Source organism: Sapajus apella, unplaced genomic scaffold (assembly GCF_009761245.1).
Source record: "Sapajus apella isolate SASKATOON/1434 unplaced genomic scaffold, GSC_monkey_1.0 scaffold109, whole genome shotgun sequence".
NCBI classification, from domain to species: Eukaryota; Metazoa; Chordata; class Mammalia; order Primates; family Cebidae; genus Sapajus; species Sapajus apella.
Genome location: NW_022437049.1, coordinates 1,319,846 through 1,340,138, shown reverse-complemented (window position 1 = coordinate 1,340,138; position 20,293 = coordinate 1,319,846). Strand labels below are relative to the sequence as shown.

The 20,293-nt window shown below is 47.4% G+C and overlaps 1 protein-coding gene across 5 annotated transcripts in view; it reads left to right on the top strand.

The window, feature by feature from the left end:
- The first annotated feature begins 421 nt into the window (after positions 1 to 421).
- ZBTB7C (zinc finger and BTB domain containing 7C) overlaps positions 422 to 20,293 on the top strand; it is a 367,127-nt gene continuing 347,255 nt past the window's right edge. For all 5 annotated transcript variants that reach the window (XM_032259402.1, XM_032259404.1, XM_032259401.1 and 2 more), the window contains exon 1: positions 422 to 564. The gene's annotated coding sequence lies outside the window, so the exon portion shown is untranslated. The remainder of the gene's footprint in view (positions 565 to 20,293) is intronic.

Genomic DNA, 20,293 nt, shown 5'->3' with positions numbered 1-20,293 from the left:
ACGCGGAACCCGGGCGGCTGGTGGCGGTGCCCGGCCCCCCATTCCGCCCCCGCGCCGGGACCCGACTCCCGCCCGCCGCCTCCGCGGGTCCCGGGCGCTCCCCGCGGCGCCGCCCACTCGCCACAGTTACTGTCAAAATAGAAATTAGCGGAGCCGGGAGGGGGCTAGGGCGCAGCAAGTGCATGTGCGGCGGGGCGGGGAGGGGGCAGGCGCGAGCGACAGGCGACCGCAGACATCCGGGCCCTTTAGCCCCGTGCGCCCCCCGAGCCGGCGGCGCGGGCGCTGGGCGCGGGGCGCTGGGCACTGGGCTGACAGCCGCGGCGCGGGAGGCGGGGCGCGGGGAGGGCGGAGGCGCGGCGCGGGGAGGGAGGAGCTGCCCGCGCGCCCGCCGCCGCCGCTCGGCTCCACACCCGCCGGCGCAGCCCCGCCACGAGACTCTGACAGCGGCGCGGCCGGCGCGGCTCGGACGCGCAGGAACCGGCGGACCCCAGCAGCGAAGGAGGACGCGAGGACCGCGGCTCGGGGCCAAGTGCCGGAGGCGAGCAGGGCCGGAGGCGCGCGGAGGTGAGCGGCTTCGCGTGTTTGGTTCAGGCTCCTGCTGCCGGGGTCGCAGTCTCTCCTGCACCTCGGCAGCCGAGGCGGGTCGGGAGGTCGCTGGAAGCCGGGAGGGTGGCTCTGCCACGGCCACGCAGGAAAGCGGTCGCGGGGGCCGTTGCTAGGAGGCCAGCGGTCCGCTCGTTCCTGGGCGCAGGCGGGGCAGTGGCGCCCTCCGCGCGGCGGGCAGGAGGCGGGGGGCTGCGGTGGCTATTCAGGGGCTCCGTGCGGCAGCCATGCAACCGAGGAGGCGGGAGGAGGGAGGGAGGAAAGGAGGGAGGGGAGAGCCAGCGGAGAGCGAGCCAGCGAGCGGGCGCCGCGCCTCCTGGCTGGCACCGCGGCCCGGAGCGAAGTGGCGCGCGGGGCTGGAAAGGAACTTATGCGGGCGCGTGCGGTCCGGGGCTCCGCGGCGCCTCCGGGCCCGAGCGGGGCGGGCCCGTTGGCAGCCACAGGTGGTTAGTGCCAAAAGTTTTACCGCACTTCTGCCGGGAAAGCGTGGGAGCGTTTTGGTGAGTGACGTTTTCCTGGGACTTTGGCAACCGCACTTCACCCTGTTTTTTCTTGAAAATTGGAAAATGAGCTGGAAAGGCTGGGACCCCGCACCTCGCGATGAGATCCGAGTACCGAGTAGCGGTCCCTGCCCGAGGTGGCGCTCAAACGGGACTCAGAGATCTTTGCTGTTGTCAAATTGTGAAGCTGGAGGAAATGGTCGCACACGCACAGCTCCTCCAAGCCTTGGACAAGTGAAACAGAGCCCTGCCAGGTACCTGTCACCCGCGCAGGGTAGTGCGGGGTCTAGTCCCAGCAACACGCACGAGAACTGCGCGCGTCTTCGCTCAAGGTGTGCACGTCTCTTGCTCCGTTGAAAGCAATTGTCTCTGCCGCTGTGGTGCTTTGTTTTTCCGGCTGCTTGTCTGATTTTAATAGGATGAAGGCCAGGAGGAGCCAAAGAAAAGCGAAGCGGCAGTTCTCGTTATCTTTGCAATTTGCAAAGCTGTGGAGGCTGGTACCCAAGCTTCCGCAGCGCGGGCGCAAGGCCGAGGGGAGCTGGGGGTGAGTGGCTTGCGCTGCCTGTCTAGGAAGCCTCGCCGGACCATGTGCAAGGCCACAGCTGGAGTTTCTGGTGCTTCTAGGACAGAAAGAGGGGTGGGAGTGGGAAGGGAAGACCCCTTAATGTAGGAAGATATACTGTGCCCAGCCCTGGGAGAGAGGCTCCAAGAAGTCCGGTGGCTTGGCCCTGTTCCTCATTGGTGGGGTCAAGGAATCCAAGGCAGCCAGATAGACGACTCGGTAGGTCGTCCTGGTCTGAAAGAAATCGTTATTCCCAGAGCGGGTCCGATACCTGGGTGTTGCAAGTAGGTACAAAACTGCGTGAGAGGTGGAAACTCTCAGTCCTTCATTCTCCTTAGTCCAGCAGCTCCTGCTCCCTGCCCCCTGCCCCCACGAGTACACGAGCAAAAAGCATTGCTCTTTGCTTTGTAGAAGGCTACAGGATTTTGAAGTTGAAAGACACTCTAGAGATATTAGGAGCACTCATTTTACAGATGAGCAAACTCAGGCCCGAGGAAGGAAAGTGACCTGCTGCAGTGGCTAGAGACCCAGTGAGACCAGAAATGACATCAGCCTTTCAGGCAAGGGTGGAGAGACTTCCCTGGGCAAGGCCTGGTAGGGCTTGAGATCAGAAATGCCATCCTCACACCCCAAGCCCATCATGGACTCATTATCTGGTACTTTCTAAATCCATGCTTGCCAGCTAATGTGGTATATTTCCTGTCCCCTGCCCTTGCCTTAAAAAAAGCAGGACTGTCACTGCAAAGTCCAGTCTGACACTATCCCAACTTTTCCTGCTCCCTCATTATCCCAAATTCCTCAAGCTCCTTTTGTAACATAATGCAGCTTGATTAGCCAAGAAGAGTTTGAAGCCTTTTTCACTGAAGCACCCACTTTCCATAGGATGCCAGAACTCTGTTGTCCTGGTAATTAGATTTTACAGATATTTTTGAAAGGGAGCCCAATTTTGGATCAATTACACTTGGACACAAATGCTATGCTGTTGTGGATACCGAATGAGAAAGATGAGCAATTATCTGGGGGTGTTGGAATAAATGTTGTTGCGAGTATTTGACACAGTCATTAAACGTCAATGAGTGGGTTTTCAGTAAATGTTTTTTTACTCTGCATTTTATTGAGCAAACAAAAGTGTCTAAATTAAAAAGAACTACAAGCTGGCCACTTACTTTTAGCCACTTATTTTGTACCAATGTGTATGAGTAGGAAGGAGTTGAATGATAAACAGAGTGATTATTACATGAACTTTTTACCCCCAAACTATAATACTCTAGGGTGTTGCTGGATTTCAGTCTATAATGTCATCTACAGTCCAGCAGAATTTTATTAAAATAAGCTGGATGCAGTGTGTGTCAATCTGCATTAGTCAGAAATGACTTGCAAGAGAGAATATTTTTGTAAGTTTGATTCCTTTCAAGGACATGCAGTATCAAGAATTCAAGGCTATCGCAGAGCTGCCGGGTATAATTCTTCTGCTCTCATGAACAGATAAGAATCAGTGCCACCCCCGCCCCCTGCATCTCCACATCTCCTGTGTTTACTGGTCCTACACAAGAAATTAAGATCTGATAACCCAATGATAATACGGTGTTACAATGCCTTTCACTTTCATTGCATGCTAATCACATCAGCATTCCCACAAGATAGATAGTTCAGCTATTTGTTCATATCACAGAGGGAGAAACTGAGGCAGAAAGATGGGGAGAGTATTATTCCTGTAACTTTTCCCACTGAATTAACATTCTGAGCACCTTTGGGCTTTCTGGGCTGACCAGGGTATAAGAGACCCAGTAGTAATGTTGCCCGCCCCTCAGCCCTCTCCAGCAGGTGTGGTGTGGAGGGGTATGAAGGAGTGGTGGGGTTGTAGTTACAGTTCACTGGAGGCTGTCACTAGGGCATTCTTGTTCCCTGCCCCCGGCCGAGGGTGGGCAGTTGTCCTCCCTCTCATAGCAGGCTGTGGGAACTTGGGCGCGGAAGGACCAGCTGGCTGAGGCTGGGGCGGGGGTGTGGGATCTGTGCCTGTGTAGGGCTGAAGGAGTCCAGGCTATTTATAACCCCTCCTCCCCTCCTGGGAAGAAGAGACTCAAGGGTCTGGAACCATCTGCAGCACTGACTTCTCCCGGGATGGCTGTGTCCCACTGGAAGGAAACCTATCTACTAACCACATGGACGGAGGGCACTGGAGTCAACCCCGAACTGTGTGTGGCATACTGCAGGGCTTCTTGGAGTGCCAGTTGCCCTGGGGAATTTAGGATACAAGGATTTTCCACACTTGATCTTATCCAGAAGGCTGAGAAATGATGGGTTACAAGGATTTTCTAGAGCCACTGTGTGTACTTTTTGTCAGATACTAATCTCCCATTTGCACAAAGTGAGCTACACCCCAGAAATCTCATAGGGGAGAACTCAAGAACTCATTAACACGAGGGTAGTTGGCTTTTCTAAATAATGACAACTGATTTTTATGCAGGAGATTTTGTAAGTGGCGAATTAGATGTGGTTCCCTCTGACTCCAAGCTGAGTCATTTCTGTGTGGGGCTGGTCGAGGAGGTTTGAGGCATGCATTCAAAGCTCTTTCCTTCCTCCCCTGACTGTGCCCCAGATAGGTCCCCGATGGCCCCTCACCCACCCACTCTTCAAACCAGCACCAAAGTCCTCCCTCCTTTGTCTGGAATAAATAGTACCTGCCATGCCATCAGTTACAACTTCATTCCTGAGGTCAAACAGATTTTTTCCCCTGGGTTGGTGGAGGGAGGAATGAGGTTGGGGTGGGGTGGAGGAAGCCGGCAAGGCACTGAGCTTGTCTTTCTGTTTAACCCTTTGGTGTGAATTGATCCGCCCATTGGAACTGTTTCAGGGGCTCACAGCAGGTTTTACCAGGGTGAGACTTTAGTAGGAGGCTGTGGATGGAGAGGTCAGGGCAGGACAGCTGTGGCTGTGGGTGGCACCTGGCCAGCTTTTCACAGGCCTCATATGCTGAAGTGTTTGAGGGCAGGGCTGGCATGTTGCTTGTCTTCGTGTCCTCAGCATCAGCAAGTCCTGGACATGGAAAACGTTTGCTGAATGAATGCTGCGGGCTGGGCATGGGTGGATGGGTGGACAGCAATTGGATTTGCATCTTCTTTGCTGTATTCCATAGCACGGTGAAGGGGATGTTGGGAAGGCAAAGTCATAGAAGCAGAATGTAGATAAGAAGAGATGGGGTTCCTATAGGCATTGTGAGAGCCCTGGGGCCGAGCTGATTAACCTCTCCATACCTCTTAACCCCAGTGAATGTTGGGGAGCAACCATTCATCAACAGGTAGTGATGAAGTCCTTCTCTATAGGCTGTCATGGCACAATCCAGTCTCACAGAACAGGCAGAGGGAACTCCCTTTAGTAAGACAGACCAGGCCACTCCCTTGCGTAACCAACCATTGGCATGCGGGATCTGCCTGCATCTCTGACTTCCCCTTCACTCCCTGTGCCCACCCTTCTGCCTCTTTTTTGTTTCTTAAACATATTGAGCTCATGTGTTTCTGGCTTGCCTGTTCTCTTTGTATGGAATGTTCTTCCTTCAGATTTTCCCATAACTGCCTTCTCCACTGACACATCACCCTGGGCTATATTCTTTACAGCACCTGATACTGTCTGGGATATAAACTTTTTTTTTTTAAAGGCTTAACATCATTTTTTATTTGACAGTGCTTCCCTATAATTTAACATACCAAGTAGGCCTTATCAGCTCTCTTTTGGATGCTTCAGGGGCCCTTTTTATTTTAATTTTTTTATTTCATAGGTTTTTGGGGAGCAGGTAGTATTTGGTTACATGAATAAATTCTTTAGTGGTGCTTACTGAGATTTTGGTGTACCCATCACCTGAGCAGTGTACACTGTATCCAGTATGCAGTCTTTTATTGGATATAATCTTAATTCTCCTTTTGTTTATTGTCTGTCTTCCCCCACTAGAGTGTAAGCTCCCTGAGGACAGGCACCTTGCCTGTTTTGCAACCTGTTGTCTCCTCCTGGGCTATCCCTGGGCATATTCATTTGCCAACTGCGTGCTCAGACACTGTTGTGTGCTAGGCATAGCAGAACAGTGCCTAGCACACAACAGTGTCTAAGTATGTAGTTGGTAAATGAATATGCCAATTAGTGCTGTTGGGGTATATGAACATGAGTCAGCCCAAGGCCCTGCCTTCTGGATCTTTTCAACCTAGAAGCAGAAATGAAGCTTGTTCTTACATCCAGTCATGTAGGCAGGGAGGGAAGGTAACACTCAAGAGGTACAGCCCAGGAGGGCCATTGTTGAGAGATGTTAGCCCTGATTTGACAAGTGTGGTTGGCTTAGGTAGATGGGGTCTTCTTTCAGATGTTCTGTTGGGAGTCTTGGAGCTCTGGCAGCTGACTCACCTCCAGGGCTGGAGTTCCTCTAGCTTGACTGGCCACCACCTCTCTCTCTGTTTATTTACTTCTTTGGTGGGCAAGAGCTCCAAGCATAATGCCATCCTTGGAGAGTCAGGAATGTTGTGTTTTTCCACCCGCTTCACTCATTGGCAGCCTCCTCAGAACAGCTGTGGACAGCTGTCTGCCAGCGTGGATGCAGGGGGGGTTTCTCTTTGGGGCCAGGGGCACACTCAGCTCTGCAGGAGCAGGGAATTCATTCGTGGTTCACACCCTACTGATTTCCAAACCCCACTGAACTGGTGCCTGTAAAAACAGATTCATGAGCAAATTAAAAAACTATTAGCATTCAGTTTACTGCTTATTTTCTGATTATGAAAGCAATAAGACTCATAATAGAAAATTTGGAAAATATGGAAAAGAATAAAATCAAAACAAAAACCTGCTACAACACCCACATTTTGGTGTATTTCCTTCCAGTCTTTTTTTCTGGAACCACCAACACACACGCATATACACATAAGCATACACCTAAAATATAATCTGGAAAAACATTGTTTTCCAAAACTGTTAAAACGCATGCCATCTTTTACTAAACAGAAAGTTTCCTTTCTCCCGAGAGCCTGATATTCGCATTACCACTGTAAATCACTGATACTTAGAAGAAAATGCCAAGGTTCTTCACTAAGAAGATTTTAGCAAGCTTTGCTTCTGTATTTTGGATAAAGAGCACAGTTGTCCCTGCCCCTTCCAATGCATTGTGGGTATGCTTAGAAACATGCCTCTCAAGCTCACCTGTCTCATCAGTGTGTTAAGGAGTGTGGGTGTCTGATGTTGCAAGTTATCCCCTTAGTGAGCATTTGATCACATTACTAAGTCATTATGTTCCTTAGAAGCTATTTGTAATGGATGTGTAGTATTCTTTAAAGTAATGTACCATACCTTATTTAACCATGACAAGAAAAGAATCAGTGCCCATTAACCAATCTTTCTTTGACCTGAAATAAGAGAGCAAGAGGAACTCGAGAAATATGAACCCGCATTATCGTATTCATGTGTTTAGGGCATCACCAGGTGGGGGACATCTTCACTCCTGCAGGAGCCCCAGCACTTTCTTTCTTGCATTGCTCTGTTCCTACAGGAATGTGCCTAGAGGAGTGTCCGGCACACAGCAGGACTCAGAAACTATTTTGCTCAATGAATATAGAATTCTTCCTGTAGGAGATGAGACCCTGATTAAGTTCATGGAGGCTTCTTTTGAAGTGTGTGTTTGGGGCCTTGGCGGCTTGAAGGGTCGAAGCATCATTGCATCCTGGGAAGAAGAGCAGGAATTGGCAGCATGGGATGGTTGATTGCGAAATAGTTCTCTGACTTAAGAATTTTGGTGGGTTTTTGGAGGAGGCGAGGCTTAGGGGGAATCTTGATTTAGGGGGCTAGAAGCACTTAACTCCCTGGAGACAGAAACTGGAGGGACCCAGGCAGGAGGGCGGCATGGGTGGAGCCTCACAGAGCCATGCCTGGGACCAGGGGGTGCACCCTAAACTAGGGAATGGCAAGAGATGGGGACTCTTCAAACTGGAACTTCCTCAGGGCCCAGAACCTAGTCCCAGGGGAGGCTGGGTCTTTGGGGATTGTGAGGCCCCTCCCTGCCTCCAGGCATATACCATCCCCATACTGCAGATGGGGAAAATGAGGCTCTAGAAGTTAAGGAATGATGAGGAGCATAGGTTTTGGGGTTGATCAGACTTGAGTCCCATAGCTTGGAGGCTTCCCTGCTTGAGCACATCACATAAGCACTCTGGGCATTGATTTCCTCACCTATGCAATGGTGTTAATAGCAACTCGATAGAGTGGTTGGGAAAATGAGATGAGATAATCCACATAGAGCACTTAAAATATCTCTTGGCAAAGAATGAGGGAATCCATACAGGGAAGCCACTGTTATTTATGTTTTGTAAATGTCTACTCCTAACATGAAGGGAGAGATGAGAAAAGATAGGATCGGTGCCAAAAAATGAGAAACAGTTAAGGCTTTGTTGTCTTGCTTCTCCTCCCCAGGCAGCTACCCTATTTCAGGGAATAAAATCTCAGCCTAAAAGCCTTAGGACTCTTGGGAGTCACGAGCTCACATGCAGGTAGAATTAATGTTACTTGAGGGGTGCTAGGATCCCTCCCTCCTTCCTGAATGGAAGGAGAGATGCGCTTATTATAAAATTATGCTGTGGCTTCAGAAGCTCAATCCAGATGTCACTGCTGGGGGCACTCTCCTTACTCAGTTAGCACCTGGGCATGGATTGGTCTTTGTAGCGGATAGTGTCTGGCCACACAAAGCTTGGGCACGGGGCGGGTCAGTTCTGCTGACTGGGAGCTGACTGGGTAAGCAGCATATGACCTGGAGCAGTGTAGCATAGTAGAAATATAGCAAGAGTCATCTATGTTAACTTTAAGTTTCCTAACAGCCACTCTTTTAAAAAGTAAAAAGAAGTAGGTAGAATTAATTTTAATCATATATTTTATTTAACCCAATATATGCAAGATATTTATCATTTTAATATGTGACACTAGTCATACTTCAAGTGCTCAGTAGCCCCACAGGGCTAGTGGCTGCCTATCAGACAATGCAGTGAGGCTGGGACACAGGTTGTGGGGGCCACCCCAGGGGAGGCTGTGGCTACTGGGGGACTCTGCATTGGAAGGGGGATCAGCAGGGCCTCTGGGTGGGGACGCATCAAAAGCAAGCAAAGTAGTGAAACAGCAGAGGTGCCTGAGACAGGGGTTTTGTCCTGGTCCACTGATAAGCGTATAGCATATTCCCCAGGGAGCCATTCCTCTTTTATGGGCCTCAGTTTCCCCATTTGTAGCATGAGGCTCTCTTTAAGAGCCATTTCAGCTCCGATGTTCGTTAATTCCTCAGAGAAAGACACAGGAAGCAAATTTAGTCCCTTCCCAAGTTTGAGGAGGTGGCAGTAGAGCTTGGAGAGAAAGTGTGGGACACAGGGCGGACGGAGAGGACCGCTGGCCCTGTGTCTGAAAGGATGCCTTACAGAGTTCTGTCTGGACCGTTTTTACGGTAGGTCTCTCTGAGAATTGACAGTGTCCAGCAATCACCATGAGTTGCCTTTTTCAAACAATGCATTTTGGAGATGGGGCGGGGGCATTAACCGTTACTCTTGAAAGGTGACATGTTTTGATTGTGTTTCAGTTCTGAAGCTTCCTCTGGTTTGTGGGTCATCCCAGATGGCTGTGAATAGCAGCCATAAAAGAGGGGAGGGGCCCTACAGGAAATATTGGAACAAAAAAGGACATTTTTCAGCTCTGTCATAAATGGGCACTTGGCCTGTCAAGAGAGGATGTGGGAAGAGGGAGGAAAAAGCAGCAGGTGTGTTTGGGGGGAAGGGTGTGTCCCTGAATGTATTTTAAGCTCCTGAAGTCAGCGGCACTGGTGTCACTGGACTCTGGTGAGTTGGGATTTGGGGTTTTAATCTCCCTACCACCACCTTCTGGAGGGAAAGAAGCCTTCTCTTCTTTTGTGGAGTGTCTCCTTTTTTTAAAATGAGATTGTCACTAAGTAACTGGCTTGTGTCTACCTGACGACCCCCAATTCCCAGACAGTAAAGGGGCTTGCATGCTCTAAGAGCTGCCTCAGATGAGGCCCAGGAAAGCTATGTTGCTCTCAAATCCCCCCAGAAGGCAGCTGAGGCGCTCAAGGCCAGAACCTGCTGCCACCCGCCTCCCCTGCGGCCAGCCCTTCCACAGCCACGGTGCCTCCTCAGTTTTTCTCCTGCAGCTAACAGATGACGCAACAGGCTGCCTTGAACCATTTTAAAATGAGGATTTCTCTTTTATGTTTTCCTAAAGCAGATTTTTTATTACTTTTCCACACATTGTTTGCTTTGAATTTTTAATTTAATTTTTCCGAATAGGTCAACACCTCCATGGTTTAAAATTCAAAAGGTACAAAAGGGGTTTTAAAGTGAAACATCTTTCTCTCACTGCTGTTTCCTCACCCTGAGGCAACCACTATGAGTGGTTTCTTCAGTTTAAAGATGTTTTATGCAATACGTGTGTGTGTCCATCCATGTGCATGCATATTTTTAAAAAATTTCTCTACTCAAATGGGAGCTTATCACACACACTGTATCTCACTTTGCACTGAACGTCCTGGAAATATCTGACTGTCCAACAATTATACCTTGACTTATTGAACCCGCCTTCCTACCTGGATGTTTTGGTTGTTTTCAGTCTTTTGCTGTTACAATACCCAGTGATTTTTGTATGAAAGTGATCCTTGATTTTTCTGAATACAGGAAAATTTATAGCACTCTAAGAATAATTTCGCTGAGTTATTGTTCACAAGACACTTCAAAGAAATTGCTTAATTGTTTAAGGTCTAAGGTAGAATAAATAATTTTTGGCTCAACTTCTTAGAAAATGAATCTTGCATTCTACACTGATTTATTTTTTTATTTATTGTTTTTTTTTTTTGAGACAGAGTCTTGCCCTGTCACCCAGGCTGGAGTGCACGGGCATGATCTTGGCTCACTGCAACCTCCGCCTCCCGGGTTCAAGTGATTCTCCTGCCTCAGACTCCTGAGTAGCTGGGATTACAGGCGTGTGCTGCTTCACCTGGCTAATTTTTTGCATCTTTAGTAGAGATGGGGTTTTACCATGTTGGCCAGGCTGGTCTTCAACTTCTGACTTTGTGATCTGCCTGCCTCAGCCTCCCAAAGTGCTGAGATTACAGGTGTGAACCACTGTACTAGGCCAACACTGATTTATTAAACCAATGTTTGGAGAGCTTTCATTATGTGCTGGATGCTGGGCCAGGCAATGGGTAGGGGTGGGGGAACAGAGAAAAGGGTGTGAGGGATGGTGCTTACTCATGGGGGTGGAGAGGAGGTGGGGTTTGAGATAAGCCAGTGACTTTGATGGGAAAAGAGAACAGATGCAGCTTCATGCTGGGGAGAGGAGGTTAAGGCAGCATCAGGCATAGCCTTAACGAAGGCAAATGGAAGCCACAGAGGTCGTGTTGGGCCCTTTGACTTGGGGTGTGGTGCAGGGCATCAGGAAAGGGGCTCTGGGATAATTGGCTGTGTGGGAACTGCAGGCTTTCCTGACCCAAGCCTGTGGCACCATGTCCTTGGTCTCCCTCCTACCTCAAGCTCACTGCCCATCTGCAGGGTCCTCCAAAGGGCAGCGTCTTCTGACCTTGAGGGCCTTTGAAGTCCCTCTGGCTTCAGAGTCTGAGCAAAAGCTCAGTGAGCAAAGCTGTTTCTCTCAGGCTGATCCCTTCGCAGCAAACAGGCAGTAATGGCTGAGCAGCCCTGTGGACAGAGGGGGCTGTGGACACTAGGGAGAAATCATCCTTGCTGTGTGCAAGAAGGCACGCTTTGTCTGCCTGACCTGCAGATCCCAGGACTTGTTCCTGTGTGTACATAGCTCCATGTTCCCCTCTGAGTTGAGGGAGATCTGCTTCTAATGAATGCTGTCCCTAATCCAGGCAGCCTCCTTTTTGGGGGGATCAGGATGCTTTTGGAAACAGACTGCAGACTGAGAGTAGAGACCTCTGTCAGCAGACTTGAAGGCAACAAGCTAAAGTTGCTGAATGGTTGTGGATTGGCCCTGGAAATGCCTGGTCACACAGAAGCTTTGCTGCTTTTGTGTGTGTGCAGGTAGGGATGCTACAATCCCACGGGGAATAATACAAGGAGCATTAGATTCTGATGGGGTCTTTAGTCCTGGTTGAGGTTCTGCAGGGGATTAGGAGACACTCAAGACATGGTCTTGCCTTCAACGATGCAAAACTCTATTTGGGAAGATGAGGATATATGCAAGACATAGACAAGCTTATGCTGAAGAGCTAAATGGCATAGTGTAGCTTGTAAGATTTTAAAGATGAGTCCTAGAATCTATGTGCTTAGAGTTGGCAGGTTGTGAGACTTCCAGTGAACTTGGCAAAGAGAGCTGGTAGGAGGACGAGAACTGACATTACTGAGCAACCACAACGGGCACTTCTTATGTGTGGTATAGCCACTAATTCTCACAGCCACTTTCGATTAAGTGTTACTATTCCAAGTTAGCAGATGATGAACTGTGGCTTGGAATGTTTAAGTTTCTTGAGATGATACGGCTATCTGGTCATGGAAGCACTCTGATTCCAGAGCCCAAATTCTCTCCACTGCACCTAAATCAACTCAGAAGTTCCCAAAGGGTATTCAGGTGGGGCAATGGCCTGTATGAAGGAATGGTAGTGGGACCAACATGATGGGGGCCAAGCTCAGTGAAGAACTCTGTGGGTATGTGCAGGAAGCAGGAGGAAATGCATTTGGTTAAGGGGGTCAGGCATGGGGAATTAATTGCAGCAAATCTTAACTCCCAGGCTGGTTCCCCGCTCTGTGCAGTTCACATCTGACTTTCTGCCTAGTTTAGCTCAATATGGCATAATTTCCATTTCAGCCTTAAATAATGAGAATTTAGGAAGAGATAATCCACTTGATACCAAGTACTAAAACCATTTATTTTAGTCCAGTACCAAACTGGAATGATTTTTATTCATTGACCAATATCTCTTCATAGGGCATTTCAGGAAATTGCTTTTGGAGCTACCTAAAGCACTGTTGTAAAAATGCAACTACCAGCACCAAGAAATATCAGATCACTAAATTCAGGTGATAAGACACCCCAGAGGTAGGCATCCACCCATGCTTTATAATTCTATAGATGGATACTTCTATATTTCAACTTCTACGAGACCCATGTGACTTGCTGACAACCACCGTTGTGGCTCGTGGTTCAGCATAAGAATTCCTCTTGTATTATATTCACTCTGTGTGTGATGTGGGCCAAGTAATATGTGTTGTTAGGGGTGATGAGTGGACAGGCAGAGAGGGAAGTATTTGAAGGCTAACAGATCTTGTGTAATGATTAGGCTGTGAAATGTGGCAAGGAGATTCAAGGACTTTATTCAAAGGCTCATGTTTGCATATGCTTCCTTCAGTGGATTTATTATCCATCTTTGTAATCTCAAGGTTTCTCTGTCCTAGTACTAGCTTACAAATAAATATAAACCACTTAAACAAACAAACAAAAAAGCCCTCCTATTTTTCTGACTATCTTTAGCCCTTGAGAACCTGTACCTTAATGAAGTATGAGTAGGTGGTGGATCAGGAGCTTACCTGATGAGGTTTTGTTCATGTCAGGCTTGTCTCGGCTCTTGCAGAGTATTTATTGAAAGCTCCCTGAAGGCAGCAAAAGTGCTTCCGATTTCTCGTTTAGCTCCGATGTTGCATGTGCTTGTGCCTGTTTTGCAGACCATCTCCTAATCTGGATAATTTCCAAGAGCTCAGAAATCTTGCATATAAGCTGAGTAGTACAATGACAAAGCAGAGGGCAGCATCCTAGTTACTGTCCTTGCCCACCATTGGAACATAGGTGTGCCCTTGCCGCTGTCTCTACCTGGAGTCCTTGGATGTTTTTCTAAACTGCTTTGGGTGGTGGGTAGAGATGGAGAGAAAGGTTGTAAAAGTGAATTATTTGATAAAATAATATTTCTGTTTACATTACAGAAAGCTAAATCATGCTATATTCTACCCTCGTTGCTTTGTCGAAATTTCTTGTGACAGATTTTGATGCACCAGATTCCATCACCTCCTTAAGAGTCACCTATTTGCAGAAGTCATTATAAACCATTGTTTAACTAACGGCTTTTTTCTTTTCCTTCCTTACAATTTTTAAGACCCTGCATCTGTATAGACCTGACTCAGCAACTTTCTAGTTTGGGAATTTTTTGCCTCTTCTCAGATACTGGATCACACTTCCCTAATCTCCTGTTCTTCGTTTAGAAATGGCTGAGACCAGCCCAGACTTTGGCTCCAGATGGGAAGTAGTCTCACCACAAAAGGGCATATTTTTGTACGAGGACTCTGCTCCCATTTCCTGGGTACCTGGTGACTGAGCTTGCCTTCCTGCCTGCTTCATGGGCAGACTAACATTTTTACCAATGTCAACTGTTCCCTGAAAAAGTAGCCATTTGTCAGGGTAGTAAAGCATTAGCATAGAACACAGATGCACACATCCACTGTCATACACCTCACCCCCAACCCCTCTGACACACACACACACACATGCATTTAAATAGAGCATTTGAATAGAACACACATGCATACATCCACATTCATACACGTTACCCCTAACCCTCTGACATTCTCTCTCTCTCTCTCTCACTCTATCTCTCTCCTCCCTTAAATGAGACCTGGCACAGTGACTGTGACAGAGGCCAGAATTCAATATATATGATTGACTATCACTAATGTTATAATGATCATGCCCAGGAGGAAAATAGAGCCCCCAGACCCTTTGCTGTCACGCTGGAGATTCAGAAGGCACTCTTCCTTAGCTTAGCCACCCTTCCTGATGCTTTTTTATGCTCTATCCTTCACACACACGCAGCACATTAAGAGTCAGTTCATTCTTGGGATGTGTGCAAAATTCCAATTCCTGTCAGGAGAATTTATGTGTGGTTTTAGAGGGGATAATCGACCAGTTAGTATGTGCGCGCTGATTTTATACACATACGCGTCGCCTTTACAGCACACATTATAACATCTTCAGTCTCTGCCAAGAATGTGTATTTCTTAGCCCCGTGCATTTGCATATTATGGGTTCATAATTTCAAATAGCTGTAAAGATCTCTACAGAAAAATGTAGTCACTGTACTCTGATGTTCTAAATCTCAATATAGTAGTAGAACCTGGCTAATTTTTGCCCCTGCTAATGTCCTAGCCTTGTAATTTTTATACACATATGCACACACATAGACACACACAGATCTCTGACGTTACCCTACTTCTAAGCAAAGATTTAATAGCTGGGAGCTGAGTTACACTGCCTACTCCCCAGACTTCATTACCTTTCCAAAATATATCATACACATGGCGCAATGTACTACGGTCTTATTACAGATGATTAAAAAGAAAAGATTTGTCAAAATGAATAAACCCACTGCATCTGATCTTTCCCTGGTTCAGGTCCCTCACCCCAACCCTTCAGCTTGAGTCATCTGCTGAACCTCTGGCTTAGCTGAGCTAAGCTGATGAGGCAGAGAGCTCTTCAAAAATTGCTCTTTCAAGCTAACATCACCAGAAAACCCAGCTACCTACACCGTACCCTCTAATCAATCATTAGAGAATCTGCCAGAGGCAGCACTTGATTTGACCAAACAAAATAGAGCAGCAGGACAAAAATAAACTTCTGAGATATTTCTTAACGTCTTGCAGGTACGACGCACCTGCATTTTAAAAATGGTCGCATTTTTGGAAGTTTAGGAAAAAAAAGTATGCGAACTTGAAGTCTAGTCTATTCTACCCCATTTCAGTGTAGGGATAATTAAATAGCTGAGCCATGGAAGTTTTCAGGTGCAATGGCTGTGATAGAAATACTGCAAAATCCACTGTAGCATTGCCGACCTCGGGCCACGGAGACTGGAGACTGGCCAGGGCTGGGAAGGGGAGCCGGTGGTTGCTTCATTGTGTCCTCTGCTTTGCTCTTTTGATGCTCAATCAGAAAGCAAGTGCTGCGAAAGGCACCTTGAAGATTAGGAGCTCTATATCTTTTTGGGTATCTGGGAGGGTCTCGGTTTTCTGAAAGCAAAGAAGCATCATTTTGCAGTGGCTAAAGCAGCACCATTCCTGACGCTGGTGCCTAAGGCTGATGACTTCAGCTTAGTTATGATTATCTTGATGCCTCTCAGATTTTGCCCTTTGTGGTTTATTTTTAATTAGGGATGATTGCTGTAGTCCTGTGTGTATGTGTGTGTGTGTGTGTGTGCGCGCACACGCACACATGCATGTGCACATATGTGCATATGTGTTATCATTTGGAAGGTGTCCTGACCAAAATGCCTTTAGTTTTGATTCAGAGCTTAACCAGAGAAGAATCAAATGAAATATTTACATTAAGACATTCTTTTAACACTTTTAACAGCTATATTGAAGAATGATTTACTTGCCGTAGAATTCACTTTGCTTTAGGTGAATTTAGAGTGACCGACTTTAGAGTGAGAGGGAGAACTAGGGTATTGGTGAGGCCAGAAAGGGGAAGAAAAGGGAAGGGGGTCTCTTTGTTCCAGGCCTGCGCAAGTGCGTCGTCTTGCATCACCTTCCCTGCAGAAGGGAGCCAAGGGAGTGGGAACTGTGGTGGCTGGAGCAGGCCCAGTGGGATGGCCGGGGTTAGGGGTGCGGAGGTGGGGGTGGGGATGTTGGGGGGCAGCAATACTCTGGGCCGGGCCCCTCATGATTCCACTCAGGTCCCACCATGGCAGGTAGGCTCTTCAGGGCTTGGACAAACATCGCCTCCCTGGTTACCTGGCACAAATGCCAAGGTATTGTCACATCAAAAAGCATACTTATCAGCATATTTGGTAGAAACCACTTCCAGTTCTCACTAACAGACAAAGCTGCAGGGAATGTCTCAGGTCATCTGGGCCAATTTCCTCTATATCCACACAACCAACTACTGTCCCTACATCTGAAGTAAGAGGTCTAGGGACACTCACTGGTCAGCAGTAGAGCTGAGACTGGATGATGGTCTCCCAGCTTTCCAGGCCCTTTTCACCGCACTGTCCTGCCAGAATGACCCTAGCGTGGGCACTGGTGGAAGAGGGCAGAAAGGCAATGTGGAGGTCACCAAATACCCATTTGTCTCCTTTGTAGGTTTCTTGCAAAGCACTTCCCTCCTTCAGCTCCTGAGCAATTATTCGCTGCCCACAGCAATCTCAGTAAAGACACTCTGCTTTCCCAGTCTGATCTCTTCATTGTTTATGGGATGGGGGAGAGATTTTGGTAAAAACTGGAAAAACTGCTAGATGAGTTCTAAAAGAGCTGTAACACTCCTGGTCTGATTTTCAAGCGGCTCTTACCATTTAGCAGATCTGAAAGGATTGGAGCTCAAGCACGGAACTTCCTCACTTTGGCCTTTACCCAGTAAGCAGCAATCTTGATGATACCTAATAACTCCAAGCAAGAAATGAGGCCAAACAGAGAAACACAGCCATAGCTTGCACTTGGACTTCTGGGCAGAAACCGCAATTCTAAATCCCAGTTACATTCTTGTGGGGTGTGCCTGTGTGTTTTGAAAGAAAGTTCTGAAAAACTATATTTTAGGAGAAAAAAAGAGCATTTCATCTTTAAGAATTCAAAGCTTTAAAAAAAATTTGGTGAAGAAACCAATTGTATGTAGATGCAAGTATTTATTAGACATCCAGTGTGTGGTGGGAAGGGAAGATCTTGTGCTTTGAAAGGGGACCAGTCTTTCCCTCTGATTTAAGGGACGGGCATAGGGAATTCACCCTGCTGTGATTCTTACTTAGAGGCCTTTCCTTTCAGCCTTTGCCAGCTGGTGTGGAGCAGAAAGCCAACGAATGGGGCAGAAAGCCAAGCTCTCCCTTGCACTGAGTGCCAGAGAGAGGAGAAGTAGGTACAGCAGACCCTGAACAGAGGAGCAAAGTCCTCACAGTGACCGATGGCATTTGTGGCCAGGACAACTGAAAAGCTGTAAGAATTTTAACTCCTTGAGGAGATAGCTAGAGGTCTTAGAGCTTTCCTTGAGTTTCTACAAGATGGATGAGTCAGAGACAAAAGTGCTTGAAGAGTGGTTTTCTAAGCAGGGCCCTAGACTACACCAGCATCTGCTGGGATCTCGTGAGAGATGTGCATTTTGGGGTCCCACCCTACCCAGACCACCTGAATCAGAAACTCTAGGGGTGTACCCAGCCACGTATAGTTCAACAAGCCTTCTGGGAGGTTCTGATAAACTCTCACGTTTAAAAACCACGGCTATATCAAGAAGGAAGGTTCAGTTCAGCAGTGATTGTTAACAGCTGAAGATCAGAATACTGATTTTGTATTATTTTTGTGAACATGGTAATTTGTTAAGCCATGTCTGGTTAATTTAATAAAAGATTTGATTATTCTGTAGAAAATATAGTTGACTGACTTGCATATCAAACATTCAATGAACTCCACTCAGAAAGAGAATAAAAGAAACGTTGGGAGTCAGATAGATTAGGCTTTCAACCCTGGCTCTGCCACTGGACCATTTGAAGCTGAACATATTACTTCAGATTTCTGGGCTTCATTTTTCTCCTTGAGTAAGATCAGAGTAACAGTGACAACTTCACGGAGTTCTGGACAGTAAAGGAGAGACATCTTCTAGGCAGAGCCTAGCTCGGTACTCCAGACCACTGGGCTTGTAAGAGGACGTCCCTTCACCTGGCTGGCTCAGTTCTGAGGGTGCTGCGTCACATGGCAGCGGTCACCCAGATGCCATGGTTTTCCTTCCTGGGAATGGAGCACCAGCGTTGGAAGGGATTTAGAAGCTCCAGTTCACTCACTTCATTTTATAGATGAAGAAACGGAAACTCAGAGGTTTTAAGCCATACAACTAGTTATTAGCAGAAGGAGGGTCGGAGTCCAGGTCTGCTGCGGCCAGCTCAGTGGCTTACTCACCCATGGCAGTTATCTTGACCCACTTTGGCCCTGTAGCACATGAAGGCAAGTGCAAGAGCTGCTAGCAAGAGCCAGAGAAAGTGTCTTTTGTCAACTGCAAAGCCCTCAGGCAGAGGAGAGGGAGACCCAGTGACTGCATAGTCCTCATCAGCTGCCATTCGGACCAGCCTCTCAGTGCCCCTGGAGGGATTAGCATGCAGTCTCTTTCGAGATAGGCATGGGGATGGCAGAACTCTGCCCTGCTGGGGCTGGAACCAAACCTTGGTGATGGTGGGACCTAGCATCTCATTTCACCAGTGAGGAAGTGGACGCTTAGAAAGGGCAGGCCCTGGGAGGGGCTGGAGTTTACTCTTGAGGTGAAGCTGTCAGCAGGTTTTAAGCAGGTGAGAGATAGGATTGATTATAACTTTGAAACTATCACCAGCAGCTATTAAAAATTGGGCTCCAAGTGTTACCTCTTGGGACGGTGACTGGGCATGACAGTGGGAGGTGCTTTTGCTTTGCATTTTATTTACACCTTTGATTCTGGATTTTTTGTTTGTGTCTTTCTTTCATTATATGTGTGTGTTAAACTAATTTAAAAAATGACACTCTTTTCTGAATCAAATGAATGAATTCTGTGGAGTAGAATATGTCGTACTTTGGAAAGATGATCAAAATAAATTACTAAGCAAAAAATGACACTTTTTTTGGGTATGATTCCATTTTCATTAAAATGTATTTAAAAAGTCTGGAGCAATAAGTATTAAAATATTATTAACATTTTCTTGTTTTAGCCTACGCTTATTTTCTATTTTTTCTAGTGTGAAGATATATTAGTATTGTAGCAAGACAAAAATAATTATCGATTTTAATTAAAACAGAAAAGTGCAGGTATCTCTGGGCAAGCCAGCAGACGCTCCTTCATTCCAGCCTCCTGATCCAGCCTTTGTCCATTCGCATGGATGGCCAGCCATAGCTTCATTCGACACCAGTGGCGGCAGGTTTTCTATTGGAAATCCTCTGGCGCCAGCTTAGTAAGTATAGGACATCTCCTGATGTGCAGAAGGGAGTGTAGAAAACCCGCAAATAGATGATTCAGAGCATTAGTTCATTAATTCATTCAGAAATATTTATCAGGTTCCTCTTTGTGCTAGGCACTGTTCTAGGCTCTTCACATCCGATTGTGCCTTCCAGGGCATGGCTGCTGACGGTTCCCTTGAGCGTTCTCCTTTCCAGTACTGATCCAATTATTTGTTTTTATCAGGGAGCGTCTCACTGCACGGGAATGTGGTTTCAGCTGGGCTCTTCAGTGACGAGCAGGCTGGGGTTTGGGCTTAGGGTAGCCCAGATGGAGGTGAGGCTATGAGCCTACCCTGGGGAACACCCAAGAAAAATCCTGCCCATTATAACTGATGTTTTAATGGGCTTACACATATTTTTTCCTATATCAGGCACTGGGCTTACACATATTTTCAGTCTCTACAAGAACCCTTTAAAGGCAAAAAGTAAAATAAAATAAAAATCCAAGAGTCATGAAAGTAAAAGGCCTGGCTCTGGGTCATACAACTAGGAAGTAGCAGAGTCAGGAATTGAATCCACTTTTTTGTCTATCTTTGAAGCCCTCTGTCTCCACCCTGTTCTTCTATAACCCCATCTACAGGGTGGTGTAGACCCTCAGGTGCTCACAAGACCTAATACGCACACATGAGCGCAAGAGGGAGGGAGAGAGAGAGTGAGAGAGTTAAAGGGCTCATCACTCCATG